The sequence below is a fragment of the Carica papaya genome, chromosome 6 (assembly GCF_054855325.1).
Source record: "Carica papaya isolate Zhongbai chromosome 6, ASM5485532v1, whole genome shotgun sequence".
In the NCBI taxonomy this organism is placed as follows: domain Eukaryota; kingdom Viridiplantae; phylum Streptophyta; class Magnoliopsida; order Brassicales; family Caricaceae; genus Carica; species Carica papaya.
In genome coordinates this window covers 24,006,192-24,028,879 of record NC_142314.1, presented here as the reverse complement: position 1 = coordinate 24,028,879, position 22,688 = coordinate 24,006,192, and the positions used below count along the sequence as shown (strand labels likewise).

The 22,688-nt window shown below is 31.5% G+C and overlaps 1 long non-coding RNA gene and 1 pseudogene across 1 annotated transcript; one reads left to right on the top strand and one right to left on the bottom strand.

Annotated features, from left to right (window-relative positions):
• The first annotated feature begins 1,737 nt into the window (after nt 1–1,737).
• On the top strand, nt 1,738–7,656 carry LOC148253438 (uncharacterized). The gene is made up of 2 exons (XR_015821812.1): nt 1,738–2,027; nt 7,318–7,656. It is a non-coding gene; the product is annotated as an uncharacterized LOC148253438 (long non-coding RNA).
• Nucleotides 7,657–19,768: 12,112 nt separating this feature from the next.
• LOC110824957 (casein kinase 1-like protein 3 pseudogene) lies at nt 19,769–20,559 on the bottom strand (annotated as a pseudogene).
• Between the last annotated feature and the right edge of the window lie 2,129 nt (nt 20,560–22,688).

Genomic DNA, 22,688 nt, shown 5'->3' with positions numbered 1-22,688 from the left:
TATTTTAAATTTTTGGGTAAATTTCATATTTTTTATTTTAATTTCATATTTTATTTGGATAAATAATTATTAAAATTATTTATTTGATTTTTCTCATAGGTAATTTATATTTAAAAAATTAATTAAAAAGATTTTGGCAAAAAAACGAATGTTAAACAGTAAAAAATCCCATGGTAGGCCTTCGTGCGGTAGGCCAAGGGCAATGCCCCTTGCCCTAGGCAATGCGCGTCGCCCCCATGTGCGAAGTGCACCACCAGTTGGGCAGCGAGCCGCCACCCTAATGAGTCCATCTTTTATAGAGACTTGCAATTAATTTTGTTTCAACCTCAATATTGTATGGAACTTTATTACTATGTTGTAAGGGATTATAATTATTTGTTCCGCTGCATATGTTTATCTATTATGCACTCGTAATCTGTTTTTGTATCTGGCACATTTATACTTTAATTTGCATTTGAGATGTCACATATATCTTATCTCTAATTTCTAAAAATAGTTTCCTTAAAATCGTTATTGTATTTGTAGTATATTTTGATTTAGAGTGATATCAAATAGATGTAAAAATTACTTTCTTGAATGAGAATTTAGATGAAAATATCCATATGAAGCAACCTAAAGGGTTCACAAAGAAAGGAAAAGAACACCTATTTGCAAATTAAACAAAAAATTCATTTATGATCTTAAATAAGTTTCCAGACAATGGTATATAAAGTTTAATAATACCATTACATCTTTCAGATTTAAAGAAAATACTATTGATCAGTACGTTATTTAAAAATCAATGAAAGTAAGTTTATATTTTTGATACTATATGTTGATGATATTTTGCTTTGTTATACAAAACCGAAAAGTATCTCTCTGAAAACTTTCATATGGTTGATATGGGTGAGACAACCTATGTTATTTGAATAAAAATCTTCAAAGATCGATCTTGATGATTGTTAAATTTTTCTTAGAAATGATATAATTATCGAGTTTTAGAGAGATTTAATATGTAATTATGTTCAGTAAGTGTTGCACGCATTATGAAGGGTGACAAATTAAGTAAAAATCAATGACGATGAATGACTTAGAAAGGGAATGGATGAAAAAAAATACTTATACATCTGTTGTGGGAAGCTTGATACACGCTCAAACCTATACTAAACGAAATATCAGTTATGTTGTTATTCTGTTAGGAATATACCAAAGTGATCTAAGAATTAAACACTAGAAAGTTGTAAAGACGGTTATGAGGCACTCTAAGGGACAAAGGATTATATGCTTATATATTATAATATTTTAATTTTTTTTCTAAGTGTTATTTAATTTATCTCTTCATTTTTAATTAAGAGATAAATTTAGAAAGTCGTAATATCCATTTTTTATTAAATATAAATTTAAAAGATTGTAAATAATTAAATAAATATGAAGAAATTTAAAATCTAGAAATTAAATAAATTAAATTAAGGGTTTGGGGCTTAACTGAATAAATTTTTAAAATTAGAGGTCTTTTAAATTTATGAGACCTAAAAGAATAATTTTCATGGAAAATGGGGTTAAAACCATAATTAACAAAGAATAGAAGGGGTAGATACAAAGATAAAAAATGGACGGCCAAGATCTCAACGTTTGGAGCCGATCCAACAGCTCTCAATTCAGATATGCTTGAACAGCTCAGATTGGATCTAGGACGATCAGACGGTTAAGATGAAAGGTATAAAAAAGGAAACCCTAACCACTTTCCCTCTCATTCGGAAGAGGAGAGCCAAAATAGAGAGAGAGAGAGAAGAGAGGGAGAAGAGGGAGGAACGAGCAGCCGAAGGAGGAGGGAGGCTGAAAGGGAAAAGATCCTTGTGCCTGGTGTGCGCAGCATGTGAGGTCGAGGAGTGTTGAGCCGGCAGCCAAAGAGAGGTGGGTTGCATGGCCGCGAGGTGCTGCGCGACCCGTTGGTCGCAAAGGAGAAGAATGAGAATGAGGAACGATGACCTGGTGCACGACGCGATGCCCTCTGATCTGAGCGAGCTTCTTTTCTATTTGAAATTCTGGTAAGAGTAGCTTATACTCTAAATTCCTAGATCTAAGCTAATATATTTGATTTAGATTCTTTGTTTGCTGTTGATTTGTAATAACTATTGACTGTTGTGAATATTGTTGATGTATTATGCTATAAATAAGCAAAACTTGAAAGAGTTGACTGTTCTGTTATGTAGATGGCGGTTGGGATTAAAACTAAAGTACCATTGGGATTTTCAAAGGTTGAAGATGATGGAAGGAGTTTTGATGTTGGGTTGGTTCAGGTCGGTGTAACCATTGGGTTTTAGATCCAATTCCATGGTGGTCTTATATCAAACCCGAGCCCAATAAACCCTCTGATGGGTCTGCTATTAAGAAAAAAATATAATATAATAATAATAATAATAACAATAATAATAATAATAATAAGGAAAATAGAATTTGGGCTATTAGAGTTGGGCTTCGGGTCCAATTAAAAATTAAAAATTAATAAAATAAATATTATAATAAGTAAATAAAGCAGAATTAAAATAAAAAAAAGGAGCACCAAAGTTTCTATGGACAGGTTGCAGGGGAAAGAAATAATTCGGGTTAGATAAAAATATATAAATTTATACATACAAATAAGTAAAATGAAATATGTTTTATTGGGCCTCTGATCCAAGACCCATTTAGAATAGAATATTCACCTACCTAAGAAAGGAAAAATTTATGGGTTAAGGAAACAAAGGCTAGGATTGGGCTAATAGTCCAGAAAATTAATTTTTAATCAAAGAAAAATTATAATAAACAGTGAAGGGAAGTAGGATGATAATATTAGCAATAAATGCAAATCTAATATCTCAAAAATATAAAAAAATAGGAATACATTAAAGAATAATGATTAAGAAGTTAGAATAAAGTATTTGCGAGGGAGTTTAACCAGGGTTAATGGGTTAAATTAAGAACAATACCATGGGCTTTAACCCAAAAGGCTTACAACAAAACCCAAATTATGAAGGTAAGCATTTTAGTTTTCCTAAGATTTGATTCCGATAAAAGATACTAACGATTAGTTCTAAATTTGTATAAGTAGAATAGAATCAGGTAATATGGTTGGGGCGAGATCTTCGAATTTAGTACGATGTCGCGCTATGGTTGAGGTAAGAATTGCAATACTCTTTTGATCACTTTTAATGAGTTTGATTTTGAATAAACATAGGTATTTGTTTTATGAGATTTTAGATAAAATAAATTGATATTTTCTTCTGTGTTTGCTTTTATTAGATGCTCATTGTTGTGTCTAGATGTTAGAGATAAGTTAGATCATTATAAAAGAAAGTTAGAAAATAAAAAAGTAATAATATGAGGGTTTGGGAATAAAATGAGGAAAATTATAAACAATAAATTAGGAACAAATTCATCATTTATAACAATAAATTATAAATAATTAATTAAATAAATAATTTAGTAAATATGTAACGGCCCCGGAAATTAAAAGGAAATGTATATATTTATTCTAAGTGCGGAAGCGAAATAAAATAGATTATGATTAACATCCCTTACACAATAATCAAAACGTATTAAAGATATGAAAGAATAAACTAACTGAAGAAAATACTATGAATGAATACTATAAGAAAAACTAATAAGTTTTTAGGCTTCTATTCGCCGTCTTCCTACGAAATGGACTCGGAAACCAAGTCCTCCTGATTTGAAATTATTAAGTAAGGAATGAGTTACACTACCTCAGTAAAGATATCACACTATCTCACTGTCACAGTAGTAAAGATTGATAGAAAACAAAAACGACCAATGGAGCATAACTCATAACAAATTCATTTATCAATAATAAAACTCTTTACGGTCCACTTACCTCGGTGAGATTTATGAAAACAACTTATGAAAACGATAACATTATAAACATCATAAGATCATGCACACTCTGTAACATAACACATATCATACTTTTGTATTTTAATCATCAGGCAACAAATTTCCTCTTTTATCAGCCTACTAGTATCCATGGGGATCCATAGGGGTCCCCGTTACACGTGAACCATTCACCTTGATTCCAAGGTCGTCCCCATACCTCGTCCGGTATGAGCGCCACAACATTTAAAGTCTTCATACCCCGTCCAGTATAAGGGTGAAGCGGGTCGTCCCCATACCTCGTCCGGTATGAGCACCAAAATATTTAAAGTCTCAATACCTTGTCCGATATGAAAGACCACGTTCCCGGTAGGGTTCCCTATGGACCCGGTCCGTCCACCATCTCACAAGATATCTAGTGAGGTTGTCGACTTAACGTTCATAAATTCACATACCATCCTTATTTTTCTTAGTCTCAATTACTCAATCAACATGAATACGTAAATCAGTAACGCACACTAAATAAAGCAACACAACATCGGGTTCATAATAATTCAAACCATAATAGATTAAATAGTTATTCATGCATACGAAACCACAGAATAAACAATCAAATACTATACTACATTTAGACTGTAAAATACATCAAATAGGAACATATCGACAAATACATCAGGTTCGGGCCCTATTAGCAATCTTAATTAATTATACATATCTATTAATTCATAAAATACCGTTTAATCATTTATTAAGCCTTAATGCCGTGATAGGAAATAGAGTGAGGGATACTTACTTGTTTCAGAGTCTGAAATCGGGTTCTCACTGCGCCTCCAGGCAGTCCCTAGATTCCCTGAATATTTCTCTAGAAACTAAAACACACTTCCGGTACCTGGACATGTCCCCAATAAACTCCAAATCAGACCCAGGGCCTATTCGGCCAATTTCAGAATTCCGGCGACGGCGCCGCCGCTCGCGTCGGTGATCCGCTTTGGGTTGGCCGTTTCCAACCGTTTTCGGTCGGATTTGGCGAAATTTGCATTGGTTCCTGTGATAAAACACCCATAGGATTTGGTGTTTTGCTCAGGTCAACCTGTAGAGAAAAGGATGATGATCACAGTGGTGTAAAAATTATATCGAACGGGAACCGGGAAGGGCCTCATCGAAGACAAAAATCGAGGAAATCCGCGGCGGCGCCGCTGGACTTCGGCGGTGTTTTTCGGCCAATTGACCGGTGGTTTGGTTCCGATTTGGCCACAGAGAGGTTCAGCATCGAAAAACGAGACAGTGAGAGAAATTTTACCTCGTTTGGCAGCCGGAAGGTGCTCCGGTGCGGCGGTCGGTTCCTCTGGTGGTTGGGTTGTCTTCTCCGGCGAGGGTTCTGGCAGCTAGGGTTTGGGGTTGGGTGTGGATGAGATTATTTATAATCTTTTCCTTTTAATCTGAGCCGTCCATCACGATTTAATTTAGGCCATCTGATCGCGATTAAATTAGAAATAAATTTGGACCATCCATCGCGATGCGATCTGAGCCATCCGTGCGTGATCAAATCTGGGCCGTCCGCATGCGTGCAATCTGGGCCGTCCATGCATGCGTTGGCTGGGCCGTCCGTGTGCGCGGGAATGGATCTCAGTCGTCCGATCGCGCGCACGTGGATCGCCCACGTGGCTCCATCCTGTGTGGCTTCCCGCGTCAGCGTCCCTGCCACGCGGTGTGTCCTGGTTGGTCGGGGCTGCTGACGTGGCGCAATTTTTCTAAATTACGTTTTGACCTCCGGTTTTCGATTTTTTTTTCAAAAACACCCCCAGAATCTAAATTTTCACCCCTTTTTCTCAAAATCATTTTCAATTAAATCTCAAAAATAATTTTACCTCATTTTATTATTATTATTATTTTTATTTCTATTAAATTAAATTAAATTAAATTAAAACCTTATAAATTAATTATTAAAATCAAATAAAATCAAATAAAATTTCAATAATAATAAAATAAAAAATTTTGGGTGTTACAAAATAATTCTAAAAATAAGAAGTAAATAGAAACCAATAAAATTAGAAAAATAAATAATAAGAGAAAATAAGAAGGTAATTAAATAGATAGAAAGATAAAATTAGGAAACCAAAATAAGAATTTAAATAGCAAATGGATAAGTTAAAAATATAATAATATGAAAATAAAATAAATAGATTAAGGTCAGTTAAAAGAATTTAGACTTAATTAAAAAAGTATTTTTGTTAATTTTATTTATTTTACGTATATGAAATTGTATTGTTTAATTTATTTAATTAAAAGGGTTATATTGGTAAAGGGTAAAATGAATTGTAATGGAATGCATGAATTGAAATGGAAAATGGAAAAGACTTAGCTTATGACTCGAGGAAAGATAAGTAAGGGTGGAAAGAACAAGAGAAGGGAAATGGGGGGAAATAAACTAGAGTTAGGTTGATTACGTATAGGATATCTTAGGGGTTGTGTCTAAAAAGAAGATGAGTCAAGTGTCTAATAAAACTTAAATCTACCAAGTAGTTTGGTAAAATCTGATTTGCCTAATTTTTTTGAAGGGCATGATTGTATTGTTTTGGGACTCAATCAGAGTACAGGTGCTGGTATTTGGGTTTCATGTTAGAACCAGTATTCAGTGTTTTTGGGATGGAGAACTGAACTATTAGATTCATGTATGGCAACCGGAAAGATTGAGTGATTGCATTCATTATTATTTGATTAATGTCTCACTTGTGGCTTTGGCGAGTACGGATTGTCTCCTTAGACATAGGTATGAACGAACATACACATGGGTTTGACAATATGAACTTAATTAAAGATATAAATGAACATAAAAGACTTAATAAATAAGAAGAGTCAGAGTAAGTCCTAAGTTAGAGTCATTATGTCAGAGTCAGTCTAGGTGCATGTGTAGAGCTTGCATGTATTTGATTGTGATTGTAATTGAATGGGGTTTTGGGGATTGGAAAATGGGAACAAGTAGGGTATCAAAGATTGCATGTTATCGAATGTAGAGTAAGGATTGTAGGATAGGGATTGATTGACGAATGGATGGATGGATTGATTGATTGTTATTGCTTATTAAATAAAATGATTTCATAAAAGATCATATTTTGTAAAGAGTTTTCACTAAAATGCATTAAAAAGATTTTAAAATATTACTGTGATCTACTAGTCCTGCGTTTTTTACTAAGTTGCTTGGAACTCACCCCAGTCCAGATTGTCTTCTCACGTTAGGGAACCCTAATAGGGTTAGCAGGCAATAACGGTGTGAGAAGGGTCATCTAGTGTTGGGCGTAAATTATTCAGTAAGAGCTATTATAAATTTATGTATTTAAATTTATATGGCTCAACTGTCTCATATAATACCAATTGTATTTGAAATTTTTCCAATTAAGGAATGTTTATTTTTATATAGTCTGTTACATATGAATGAAATTTTTTGCCTGTATGTTTTGGATCGATTGGTAGGCAACTATTCTCAGGAAGCTGGAAAGGGGACGTCACACATATAAAATATCAGAATAATTAGATGTGTTGGATACTCAGACTTGAATTATGATGGTTGGTATGATAGCTTAAAGTCTACTTCAGGTTTAGTCTTTATGCTAGTAAATGGGGCAATCTCGTGAAAGAGTAAAAAATAGTCCATTACTGCCTCATCCACAATGGAGGCAGAGTTTATAACATGTTTTGAAGTTTCAAGTCATGTTTTGTGATTGTGGAATTTCATCTCAGGGCTTGTTGTTGTCGACTATATTGTTAAACCGTTAAGAATATCTTGTGATAACACCACAATTGTTTTCTTCTCTAAGAGTGGCAAATATTTCAATAGATCCGAGCACATAGATTTAAAGTACTTAACTATTAGAGAAAGAGTTCAGAAACAATAAGGTTCAATTAAAAATATTAGTACAACATTTATGATTGTTGATTCAATGACTAAAGGACTACCTCTAAAGACATGCGTATCATGTTGTAAGGATGAGTCATTTGAGTAATTCATAATATATATGATGACAGATAATTTAGTGGTTGCATAATTGACATTTTGTGCATTAAAATTTACTTTTGTTTTTTAATATTTTTCAATTATGGGTGCACAATTTTAGTATTTAATCAACAGGAAATATCTTGACAAGATAAATTTTAGGATTATTTTCTATTATACACTGAATTAGTAAGAGTTATTGATGTATGGTGCATAAAAGAAAATATGATATTGACATCATGTGACCGTTGTGATTTACATTTATAAGTTATTTCAGTATTATGGTATATTAATTTTGGGCTGCTTGACTGATTTTATCGTGATCACATATCGAATTCATTTATCAACAAATATATTTAGTATAAAATTTATATATATTATTATAGTTTTTATAATTGATTTTGTAGAGCAAATGAGAGAATGTTAATTCTAGTAGTTAAGTGAATGATCCACTAACATAGTATTTTATTTTTCTCATCTACTTATAACTGTTGAAACTAACTGAAAGTACACCAAAATGACATATAACTATTATAAAAGAATATGCGCTTTGATGGAGCGAGTAATATTAAATAAAATATAATTATTATAATATTTTATAAGAATTAAAATAATATAATTACATTTTAATTATAGAGTTATTATAATTTATGATAATTAAAATGCAATAATTATATTTTAATTATATAATTATTATATTTTATGAAAATTAAAATATAATAATTATTATAAAAATACGGTTATCAACATATTTAATTATCATAAATATGTTTTGTCTTCTTATTTTATTTATAAAATGAATACAAATTTCTCTTTTACATATATTTCCATCAATTAAAGTTCTAAATGTATCTGCATAATAGTTAGATATAAGTTAAATTGTTCCTAATTAACTCCATAACACCCATTTTCTTCGAGAAGTCTCCATTGTTCCTAATTAACACAAAGAGTTATAAGCTAAATTGTTCAGGATAACAAGACTAATTCATTTTTGTTATTCTGATTTCTTTTATTCCATTTTTCTTTCCATTATTTGTAGCATATCATGCCCCTTTCTTCTATGATTAACCAAATTCAAAGTTAGTATTAAATAACAACGAATTTCCTTAATTTGGCTTAAATAAAAGAAAATAGATTTGTACACCTACAATAAACACTCACAGAGAAGTAAAGCATATTTTTTAAAAATAATCAATAGTGACCAAAAGATCCATATTAGATACATGTTTCATAAGTTAATCAAGAAGAAAGGACTTGGGTTGTGATGGGTTTGGGCTAAATCTAAAGAAGAAAGGACTTGGGTTAAGAGTAAAAATGAGTCTGGTAAATTAAGAATGATTTGTTGTTTTTGAATTGATTGGGTTTTATTTATCTTGTCTTTTAGTCTTCTTTTCTTGTCCTCTATGTTTTGAGCTTTTCTTTCTCTTTCTTTTTTGTTTTGATTAATACAATAATAATACTACTAATAATGATTATTCAAAATAATAATAATAAAATTTTTAATTTTTAATTTTAAAAAATAAGAAGATTAGTCTCGATAAAATTAGAGTATTATATTTCTTTAAATTTTTAGTTCATATATCTAAATAAACAATCTTAATCAATAAGTTGTCATATCCTTTATGTAATAATCTATTTTATGGATCATCACTTAATTTGCTAGTCTTTAGAAGGTTCTGTTTATTCCAAGTATTATAAAGGTTAAGGATGGTTGATAAATAAATGCATAGTATTCTTATGCTAGATATTGCACCTTTCTTTTGTTGGTTTTTTTTTTTTTTCCCTTCTCTCAACTCTCGTTCTCTACTTGTCATATCTTGTTGACGTGAATTGTAAATTACTAAATTAGTGTTGTAAATTATTATATTAATTGTTAAATTAGTGTTGTAAATTATTATATTAATTGCTAAATTAGTGTTGTAAATTATTATATTAGTATCACAATTTTAGGAAAAAGATTAACTGATTTTAATGTAATAATTTATATTTCTTTTTCTGTGACGTAATTGTACCTTTATACTATCTCTGACTAGAGAAGAATAGACATCCCTAAATTATTTACAAATTATATTGTATTACATGGTATCAGAACATTCTTCCTAAATGACCTCTTGAATCAAATCTTATATTCCTGTCTATAAAATCAAATTGTTGAACTAACTCCCTTCCAATTGACAAATTATATTGTTTTACATGGTATTAGAGCATTCGTATTTGACAACCAAACACCACCGACTGTCATCCACTAAGATAACTCTACATTTCCTATAATACCATATTAGATGAGATGAACTACTCATTATGGTCTCAGCTCATAGAGATGCAAATTGGTGCTCAAAATAAAGTTGGTTATCTTATTAGAGAAATGAGAAAGCCTGCACCCAAAGACCCTAAATACAACACATGGGTCACTGAAAATCATAAAGTAAAGAGCTGGCTTGTTGACTCAATGAGTCCATCCCTTATGCAGTGATTTATTCGCCTTCCCACAGCCAAGGAATATGGGAAGCTGTATTAAGAACTTTTTATGATGGATCAGATGAAACCCATCTATTTGAATTAAACAAGAAGACTTTTCTATCACGTAAAATGATAGACTATTATCGATTTACTATAATGAACTTATTCCTATTTTTAGAAAATTGATCATAGGATTGCCTCTCAAGCAGAAACAATTGAAAGAGTTCTCCAGTTGTATTCTGCAATTGCTAGACTTTGAGTTCATATTTTTTTTAAGTGGACTTGATTATGAGTTTGATTAGTTTCATGGAGAAATCTTGCAAAAAGATTCAAAACTAGATTTAAAGAGTGCATATGCATACATAAAAAAATACTACCAGCAACGACAGATAATGGGAGGTTCTTGAGTGATCTCAGAAAGCTCAACCATGCTTGCTAACTGAAAACTGCATGGATCATCCTCGACATCAACAAAAATTTGAAATAATCAATCCATTAAAAAGTACAACAATTTTATGTGTAGTCATTGTGGTGAAACAAGCCATTCTAAACAATGATACTATGAAATCATTGGTTATCTTGAATGGTGGGATTTCTCAAAGAAACCACAGAAAAAGATTGTAGGGAAAGTTATGATGACATCGTCTAAAGAAGTTGAATCTAATACGGAGGATAATTTGCAGCCTATAGCAAATGTTGCTCACCTAGGTTTTATCAATCAAACAAATGTGTTTTCTACAATTTCTAAGAATACAACTTGGATTATTGATACAGGTGCATATGATCATATGACTAGAGACCCTAGCAAGTTACAATCCATTCACTCATCTTTTCAATCTGTTATGTCTACAACTAATAGGAGTATAGCTCCTATTACTGGATAAGGATCTGTCATTTTGACCAATACACTCACTTTGGATACAATTCTTATTGTCTCATCTCTTGAATATAACCTTTTATCTGTGAGCCAAATTACTTTATTCCTTGATTGCACAGTAACTTTTTCTGCCTTTTTTTTGTATACTTCAGGATATTTTGATACGAAAGATTCTTAGTTATGGTGTTAAACGAGGCAAACTCTACTACTTGGAATTGATAGAAAATGGAGAATAAAAAGTTAGTCGTATATGTCAAAGTTAGCAGTAAAGAGAAAGCTCGAACAACTATATGGTTATGGCATAGAAAATTGGGCAATATTTCTTTTAAATATCTTCAAAAATAGTAACTACATTTGTTTTTGAACTTGGATGTTTCTGATTTTCATTGTGATACTTGTGAACTGACTAAAAACCATCGTATTCCTTACTTACCTAGTATGAAAAAATGTTATGAACCTTTGTTATCATACACTTCCTTTTCTCTCTAAATCTTTATAGTTTGTTACATTCATTGATAAATGCACTAGAATGACTTGGGTGTCCTTGCCTTAGAGAAAAAGTAATGTTTTCATAGCTTTTCAAAGATTTCATAGTTTGGTAGTAACTAAATATCAACGCCAAACTGGTGTTTGGCAATCTAACAATGCAAAAGAGCTTGTTGATGCAAAGTTTAAAAATTTTCTAAACCAAAATGGTATTTGACATCATACCTTTTGCACATATACTCTGCAACATAATGGGTTGGTAGAAAGGAAGAATAGGCAGATAATGGAGGTGGTTCGTGCATCACTTTTCAGTATGAACATACCTCAGTTCTATTGGGGTGAGGTTGTAAAATCTTATGTTTATTTAATCAATCGGACACCTTCTAGAGTATTAATTTTCCAAACACAATAGCAAAAGATGCAATCTTTTTTCTCCATTCCACATGTTCCAAATTTTGAATCAAGAGTTTTTAGATGTACTGTCTATATTCATATTCCTCATAATCTCTGAAATAAACTTGATCCGTATGAAAAAGATGTGTTTTTGTTTGTTATTCTGATTTTCAGAAAGGATATCAATGTTATGACCCTTAAACCAAGAAATTACATGTGAACTTGGATGCATCTTTTTATAAGTCAGAACCTTATTACTCAGGGGGAGTTCATGTAGCTTTTCTTCAGGGGGAGAAGTCTAAGGTAGAGAATGTGTTACAACAAAAAAGCAATAAAGAAGATGAAGATTTTTTTTTAGGTGGAAAAAATACATGAAAATGTTTGGAGTAGTAGTCAAGAAAATTATACAAAGAATGATAATGAATTGATGGTTCTTTTTAAAAATATGTCAGAATTACCAGTAGCTCCAGATTTGCCTTTGACACCACCATTAACTAAAGAATTAACTCAGAATGTCCAAAATACTTCACCTCAAATAATTCTAAATCCTATATCTAATGAAACAAATATGTCTTCTAAATTTATAATTCCTAGATATCCACAAAGATCTAACAAAGGTGTTCTAAAGAAGCAGTATGAACCTAATCTTAAAGCTACAATTATATCTCTATTCATAAGTTGTCTGAGTCATATGTACTTACTATTAGTCAATTATCCAAAGTTTCTATTCTTAGTAGTGTGCAAGATGCATTGCAGGATCCAAAATAGAAAAAGGTAATGAACGAGGAGATGGAGGCTTTGCAAAAAAATTCCACATGGGAACTAGTTCCATTACGCAATAGAGAAAAGACTATCGGGTGTATATAGGTGTACAAGGTGAAACTTAAAGCAGAAGGAAGTATTGATCGATATAAAGTGAGGCTAGTTACAAAAGGGTATACAATAAGTATGGGGTGGATTACCAAGAGACGTTTGCACCAGTAACTAACCTAAATACAATTCGCATTCTTTTGTCTATAACAGTAAATCGAGACTGACCCTTGCGACAAATTTGATGTTAAGAATGCATTCTTTAATAGAAACTTAAAAGAAGAAGTTTATATAGAGCTGCCACCAGGATTTATATGAAATTCTTCAAGCAAATATAAAGTCTGTAAATTAAAAAAGTCATTGTATGGACTTAAGTAGTCACTAAGAGTATGGTTTGGAAGATTTTCTGTAGCAATGAAAGCTTTGAGTTATAAGTAAAGTAATTCAAATCATACTTTTGTTTATAAGCAATAAAGAAGGGAAAGTAACGGCTTTAATTGTGTACATTGATGACATGGTCTTAATAGGAGATGATTCTTGTGAAATGAAGTTATTATAAGAATATTTGGCTGTTGAATTTGAAATGAAGGACCTATGACAACTTAAAAACTTCTTAGGTATTGAAATAGCCAGACCGAAAAATAGGATTTTCCTTTTACAATGAATTTATGTGTTGGATCGTTTGACTGAAATTGGAATGCTTGCTTGTAAGCCAGTAGACACCTTATGGAAATGAATCACAAGCTTGGAATTTTTTCAAACCAGGCTTTAACAGACATTAGTTGGTATGAATGGCTAGTTGAGAGATTAATTTATTTGACACACACAAGCCCAGATATAGCCTATGATGTAAGTGTCGTGAGCTAATTCATACATGCACCAAGCGAAGATCATTTCAATGCAGTATACCAAATCTTGAGATACTTAAGGAGTGCTCCCAATAGAGGTTTATTATTTTCAAAAAATGACTCTTCAATGATTGAAGGATACACATATGTTGATTAGGCAGGTGATCAAACGACTAAATGATCCATTTTTGGCTTTTTCGCTTTCGTCAAAGGTAACCTGGTCACATAGAAAAGTAAAAAACAAAAGGTTGTGGTAAGATCAAGTGCAGAAGTTGAGTTTCGAGGAATGACTCATGGAATATACGAATTATTATGGATTAAGAGTATTTTAAAAGATTTGGGAATTAAATATGAGAAATCTATGAGTCTTTATTATGACAATACAACTACTATTGTGATTATACAAAATCCTATATAGTATGATCGCACTAAACATGGTGAGGTTGATAAACACTTCATCAAGGAAAAGTTAGATAAAAAGATTATACATTTTTCCTTTATCAAATCTGAAAATTAGTTAGCTAAGATTCTCACAAAAGCAGTTACTAGAAGGAGATTCTCTGAAATGACCACCAAGTTGGGCATGATAGACATCTATGTTCCAATGTGAAGGGAAGTGTTGAAATGAGTTGTAAATTACTAAATTAGTGTTTTAAATTATTATATTAATTACAAAATTAGTGTTGTAAATTATTATATTAATTGTAAAATTAGTGTTGTAAATTATTAGACTAATATTACAATTATAGGAATTTGATTAGCTGATTTTTTGTGTAATAATTTCTGTTTCTTTTTCTATGATGTAATTACACCTTTATGTTGCCTTTTAATAGAGAAGAATAGATATCCCTGAATTATTTACAAATTATATTATTTTATATATCTCAAATTTTTAATTTGGTACGAGTGCTTTCTTTTTAAGGGATTTATATCATGAAGCATAAAACTAGTTTCCCATAAATTGCCTTTCATGTCTTTGATGGAGAGAACTATCAACTTTGGGCAGTAAGAATTTAGACCTACCTAGAGGCTTTAGATGTTGGGAAAGCAGTAGAAGAAGATTATAAAGTTCCTCCACTACCCAATAATCCCACCATGAACTAGATCATTGTCATAAGGTAATAAAAAATAAGAACTTAACAAGTGAAAATATGTCTATTTGTCACGGTTTCAACAACCATTTTTACAAGAATCAATATCTCAGAATAGCAAAAAAAAAGTTTGGAATTATTTGAATGGAGAATATATAGGAGATGAAAAGATGCGATGCATGTAGATGCTAGATTTGAGGAGAGAATTTGAATTGCAAAACATGAAAGAGTTTAAAAGAACAAAAAATACTTAGATAGATTGTTTCGCATTATTAGCTAAATAAGTTTACTTGGCACTAGACATACTAACTCCACAATTGTAAAAAATATTCTTATAAAAGTGCCTGAAAGATATGAAGCATTTATAGCCACCTTGGAGAACACAAGGGATTTTTCTAAGATCAACTTGGTGTGAGCAGTTAAATGCTTGGTAAACTCAAGAGTAATGGAGGCTTACAAGGTAAGATCATATTGTTAAAGGAGCCTTGCAGGCTAAACACCAGGAAAATAGAAAGAACAAGAAAAAAAATAACGAAAAGCATGTGTTAAATAGTAAAAACTTTGTAACCAACCAAACGAAAAATGAGGGTAGAAACTCAAAGAGAAACTACTTGCCTTGTTAACACTGCGACAAAGCAGGTGATCGACCATTCAAATGCTGGAAGAGACCATATGTATAGTGTAGTAAGTGTAATCAACTTCAACATGAAGTCATGATTTGTTAAAAAAACTTCAAAAACTTGATAAAGATGCTACAATGTTGGCTGAGTGACAGTGTTTATATAAACTAAATAAGTGATGTAGAACTGTCTTCAAGAATTTGAAGCCCATATCAATTACAAAGGCCATAATAGGGAATAGTGACTATATTCCTACGAAAAAAAGAAGAATAGTTATAATTGTTGGAAATAAACTTAAGAAAAGAGATTGTTGTTGATGCAAAAATGTGTAACTGAAGATAACTATAAAGATATATTGAGAAGAAAAAATATAAAACTTTTATTCACTCAGAATGGGATACTCTTATACAACAATACATAGCCTATATATAGGCAGCGAAAATCACCTATTGATTTCCCTCCTAATAACTGCCCATTTATTTTATTTAATCACTATTTAAATTTTTCTATTTATTTTTTCATTATTTTGTTTTAATTTTTTTGTAACCACTAACTTATTTTAATCTTAACTAAAAATTTATGATTTTTATAATTTTAATTCAAAATTGCTTTTGGTATGAAAGTGCTGGTTTTGTGAGTATATCTGCTACTTATTCAACCTTTTCCTTTAACTTGAATGTTTTTATTATCTTCAAGCTTGACTATCATTTTTGTTATCTCATTAACCTCTTTAAATATTGTTTTCATGTCTGACATATGGTTACAACAGCTAATATCTACAACTTCATTAGTATCATAATAAGTCATAAACAACTTATTTTTTTTCGTTTGTTATCTTCGCATACTTAACTTGTTTCTCCTTATATCAATAATATATTTTAACATATCCATCATTCTTACACTGGTAACATTAGACTCCATTTCTGCTACCTCTTTGTTCATTGGTAGAGTGCTTATACTCAAAACTTCTGCTTCTTCCTCTATCACAGTTCTTTGCACCTCTTTCTGCTGTTATCTTGTCAAATTCTCTTGAATTGTATGTCTCCCCCTTTGCTTGAAATACTTTCTCTATTAGTACTGCCTTTTCTAAAGCATACTTTATTTGTAGAGGAAATTTTTTGGACCTCTCTATGTCAATTTTGGTTAGTAAATGATTGTAATTTCTTTAATAAAAAATGTTGCGACCTCTATCTTCAAAATAAACTACATAGCCATTTTGTAAAGGTTGTCCGATACTCAATAACTTATGCTTCAAATCTAGCACTAATAGATATCTTGAATAAATTTAGGTTCCATCTTAGTTCGCACAGCAATATTGCCTTTTCCTTTAGCTTGAACCAAATGACCATTTCCTGTGCGTACTTTGGTTTCGTATAATGCATCTATATCTTCGAACAATTTTTGGTTAGTTGTCATGTGGTTTATTGCAGCCACTACTCAGATACCAAATATCATCATTTTCTTTTGTTGCAGGATGACATGTAAAAAAGATGTTTTTTGAATTCTCATTTTCTTCTATGAAATTTGCATGATTACGAACCTGACTTCTACAGTATTTTGCAATATGGCCATGCTGCTTACATTTGTTGCAATGTTTCTTCTTCCAACATCCCGACGTACTATGATTTTGATTTGTTACATATATCACACCACATATTTGAACTTGAACCTACTTCTCTTTCAGTTTAGTTTTGTTGTTTCTGCATATCATGTTCACCTTTTTTTTTAGACTTTCTTTGATTTGTCAAAGAAGTCTGAATTCTAAAACTTATGTTAAAATCACTTTTAATAGAGTTGCTCCTGCTCTGCAATTTTCTTGCCTCTTACGACTCTAATAAATTCATCAATTATTGAATTATAAGAATAGCCAAGTCTTTCGACTCTTTAATTGTTGCAACAATATACTCATACTTGTTAGATAAACTAATCAAAACTTTTTCCATAACCTTTTGATCAATAATATCTTCACCATCGTTCCACATTTGGTTTATGATCTTGATCACTTTCGTGAAATACTCCTTTATTTTTTCTGACTCCATTTGTAAATTCTAAAATTGTCTGCGCAAGGTCTGCAACTTTAAGACAATCACTTTTGCAAATCCCTAAAACTCTTTTTGTAATATATCTCACACTTTTTTTGATCTAGTTGCACTAATTATCTGAGAACAAACTCTTTGTAACACCTTATTATATGAGAAACAAGGGTATGTCATCCTTCATATGATTTTCCTCTAACTTCTTTGTTTTTGCTGGTGTTAGTTGATGTCTAGCAACAAATTAAGAATAATCATTCTCAAATATATCCCATAATCCTTGTGATAGTAGCAACATTCATATTTTGATACATCATAATTTTTTGTCAAAAATATGGGAACCACTAGTAGTGCCATATTTGTGCTAACATCTAAAGCCATCAAATCAGAATACTTTTTTCACTAACGTAAATTCACTACTTCACTAATGCCAGTAGTCGAACCAGGTTTTGATAACAGTTATTAGAAATAAATTGAAGATAAGAGTTTATTGCTGATGCAAAAATATAAAAACTGAATATAACTCTAAAGATATATTGAGAAGAAAAAATATAAAATTTATATTCAATAAGAATAGAATACTCTTAAACAACAATACATAGCTTATATAGGCAACGAATATCACCTATTAATTTTCCTCTTAATAACCAACCATTTATTTTATTTAATCACTATTTAAATTTTGTTATTTATTTTTTTGTTACTTTGTTTTAATTTTTTATAACCACTAATTTGTTTTAATTATAGTTAAGAATTTATAATTTTCACAATTTTGAATCATTTATTCCACAACAATTACAACAAACTCTAGTATAAAGAAAAGTTCATATGTCTTTTATATGGTTGATATTGACCAAACTTGCTGAGTGTGACTTAGGCGCTAAAAAAAGGATTCAAAGTATCTTTTTAAGATAGACACTGCCTTATCTATGATACTATCGATGCAGATATTTTAAGGTTAATTTGAGGGTTAAAAGCTTCTCATTTTATCCAACAAAAATCTTACACAAGAGACTTAGTCATTATCATCTTCAAAATGTTTTTAAAAATGAAGAAAAATGACATAATGAGAGGTTTAATAAGCTTTTTGTCATTTGCCAAATTGTAATGCTTTTAATTTGGTTAACAAAATAGGATGCATTTCCTATATCAACTTAGGGAGCCTCCAAAAAGCTACAATTAATTCACATAAATTTAGTAAGACCTCGAAAACACCATCATTACATGGTAGCCTATACTATATTCTTTTCATTAGAAGAATTAGTTGGATTGTTTTTTATTCAAGTCATTAGTGGCTAGAGTATTTGAGAAGTGATAGAAGATCGTAAAAAAATTAAAATTGTTACATGATTCAATTTGTAAGATCTGATAATGGAAAAGAATATACCTCAGTAAAATTTAATTTATTCTTTGAAGAAACTAATATTAAACATCAACTCACACTTCTTTAAACTCAGGAACAAAATATAGTTAGCAAAATAAAGAATAGAATAATAATCAAGATGAGTAGATGTATGTTGCATGAGCACAAGTTGCCAAAAAAACTTTTGGGTAGAGACAACTAACATAGAGTTTTTATGCAAAAATCAACTTCCAACCAAGGCTTGGAATATGAAACCCTATTTGAGTCTTAGTATGGGTATAAACCTTCACTAAGCTTTCTTAAAGAACTTAACTGTTTGTGTTTGACTCATGTTCCACTGGTTAAGTCTGAAAGACTGTGGCAAGAAAGTAATTACAACCATCATCGTGGGTCTCTTTCAAAAACCTACAAAATAGATCATCCACAAAAAAGAAAAAATGACCATTAATAAAGATGTATATTCCAATGAGGATGAGTAATGGGACTGGAATAATCAACACCAAAATTAGTGGATCCTAATAAGATCTAAAAGAAAACATTCTTAAAAAAAAAGAACATATCCAGGGCAGAATAAGCTACAAGATAAATCTCCAATTAGAGGGACAAGGCTACTTTTAGTCAGCTATAAAAGATATAATGTGGTAATATGTCAACCTTTTAGCCATGATGAAGCACTTAAGGACCTAAAATGGAAGCAAAAAATGGAGGAAGAGTTGTCAATAATTCAGAAAAATAAAATCTAGGAGTTGGTTGATAGGCTAGAAACAAAAATGTTATTGGAGTAAAATTGTTATTCAAGAAAAAACTTGATACAAATAGCTCCATTAACAAATACAAGTCCAAACTTATAGTTAAAGAGTATGCATAAAAATTTGGTGTTGATTATTTCGACACGTTTGCTCGTGTTGCTAGATTAGATTTAGTAGAAATATAGTTTAAGTTCTATATTTTTATGACTGTTGATAGTTGATTATAGTCCAATCAAAGATTCATATTCATATCCTTCATCGACAAACTCAAATCTATATAGTACAATCATGAAACAAGCGCTTCATGAATTCATAATCATATCACTGGTCAAATGTCAGTGAATGGCAACAATTGAAGTATGATGCAAACTCTATAGGATGTGATTTGCACAAAACCTCAATAGGAGTCCATAACTTTTTCTCACAAATTTTGTCATATTTTTGCTTCTTTTTGGCTACTTTAAGACCTTGCCATGGAAGGCTTCCTCTAAGAAAATAAACAAGTACATATCCAAGTGATTCTAGATCATCACAAGGAGTTTGCTCAATTCCAGTTAAGTTTTTGTTTTCGCTGCATGGGATATGGTTATTAGTTACAGCATTTCGGTATCTTTTGGTGAGCTCTAATTCAATTATGTATACCTTATTTGCTTTTCATCCAAGACTGATAACTAACATTAGCACTGTCTTCTGTGAGAATTTCCTCCTAGAATACATAAACAAATCCTTAAGTCTTGGCCCAATAACATCAAAGACAATGACATTATCCTCCTAGTCCATGTCAAACAATTTTACTCTGGGAATTTCATTTCCTTCTTGAAGAATATTGTACAACTTAGCTTCCTACAGAAGAAGTTGATGCTTCATTTTATTGTTTCAATCTTAACAACGATTTTAAACATATTGAAATGTATAATAAGGAAGATTTTTCCCCAAGATCCACTGTTGTTCTTGTAGTCGACCTTGTATTTATCATCGATGATGCATTCCATGTCCGAGATTATCAAAAGAAATCATGCAAGAGGATCTTGGGTTTTCACTATTCATTTACAACATATTTTTATTGAATTTAATTTTTTTTAAAAAAAAAGATTTGATAGATTGAAGAAGAAAAATGACTTTTGGCTATGGCTCTATTTTTTAATATACAACTAAGGAGACATATAGACTGGAACTAGAGAAAGAGAGAGAGATAGATAGATAGATAGATAGATAGAGAAAGAGAGATAGAACAAGTGAAAAGGAAAAAGTTTAAAAGAAAAAGATCCAAAGGGTATAAGAGAATGTGAATGTTGTGAGTGAGATCCTTTTTTTTTTCTTTTTCTGTTTCTCTAGCATACTAAAATATGATTAATGAATATAAAGTAAGTCTGATTTTTACCGGCTTTATCATTAGACATTAGACTTGTTGCAATAGGATACAATAACATCTAATCAAGCTTCTATAATAGCCTTCACCAACTAGCCATTTTGAGCTTGCTACATATAATACTTCTCCTAAAAATAACCCCAAAACTCCTTTTGCCTTGATACTCCTACCACATGCTCTCTTATTCTTGTGAAATGGTAGTAAGGGTTAAAGTGTGCTTAGTAGTACTCTAGGTTCTAATATTTCGAGGATCAACAATTCTATATGTGAAACATAATCTTTTTTAAGAAACTAAATTTTATTTCTTATCTGAGTTATTGCTTAAAATTTTAACTTTTATTTATTTCTATTACTTAGCACATATATAATCTAAGGTATTAATCATGTCAAAATCCATATAATTTGTATATATTAGATAAATCTTATTTTTCAAACACTCGTTTTTCAACATTACAATTGTCATTGATTTTCACAAATGACAAAAATGAATTGTTATTGAATAACCATTTTTTTTCCTATGAGTAATAAATTTCTCACTACCATTCAAGTAAATGATAACACAACTATTAATCTAATGAAAGCAAAGGAAAATGATTTATATCTATTAGTATTGAAGCATAACTGTGTTTGCATAAATCATCAATGTTGGAGCTAATACGATAAAATAATTATTCATAATTATTATATGTAGATTATTGTTTGATATGTGGTAAAAACTTAATGCAATAATTTAATTATAATGTCATTCTAGTAAACTTGTTCATGTAATAATCACCTATATAAATGTTTATGGTGTCATCCACATTGATGTTTACTAATAACAAATGCATTCTAGATAAATAGACTATGATGTACTTGTAACACTCCGCTCACCACCATGCTAAAATGTATTTGAAAAACTTATTTATTTGGGCCTTAAGACCACACTAAACTTATTTTATTTTATTTCATAGCTTTAAATCGTAATTTGTAAATTATGTTGATTTTATTATTTTATTTTATTTAATTTTACTGAATTTTGTTTTGATTTATTAATTTTATTATTATTTTTTAAATAAACAATTCTCAGGAGAAAACGAGAAAAAGGAGGAAAAATCTCGTACGAAAACACCCGTGGCAGAGGGATTGCTCGCACAAGCACCACGCGCGCGCGCGCGACAAGTGCTGGATGAGCACACAGTGTGCACGTCCCATCCGTGCAAGGCGCGGGGCCAGACTTGCGCACGCATCTTGGAGCGCACAGGCAGGCCCGTCTGCGCATGGACAAGGCTGGCACCGCACACTGTGCGTGCACAGTTCTTGCAGCAAGCCTGCACGCTGGGGCCTGCGCACAGCACCCCAGCGCGCCGTAGGCCTTGCAGGTGGTAGGGTAGCCCAACGCCAACAGGTGAGGCACACTGTCGCCTCGGGTAGTGTGCCACCTCCCACCTTGGGTGGTGTGTTACAGCTTGGGGTGTGTCCCCACCGATGGAGGAGGATTTTGCTCTATTTTTTGTGCCGTGTCAAATCAAACATCTCTCTCATTTTTAGACTCTCTTTTTTCATCAGATTTTGTCACTTAGCGTAAATTCGATGGCCTCCATTTTCTATAAATAGGGGCCCTTCCTCTCATTTTCTCATCACTTCCATTCTTTTACCTTCCAAGAGTTAGAGAAAGAGAGAGAAAAAGTGATTTAGAGAGAGAAGGGGAGGAGGAGAAGAAGAACGACGTAGAAAAAACTATCAAGGTTTCGGTTAGGAATCTGATAGTTC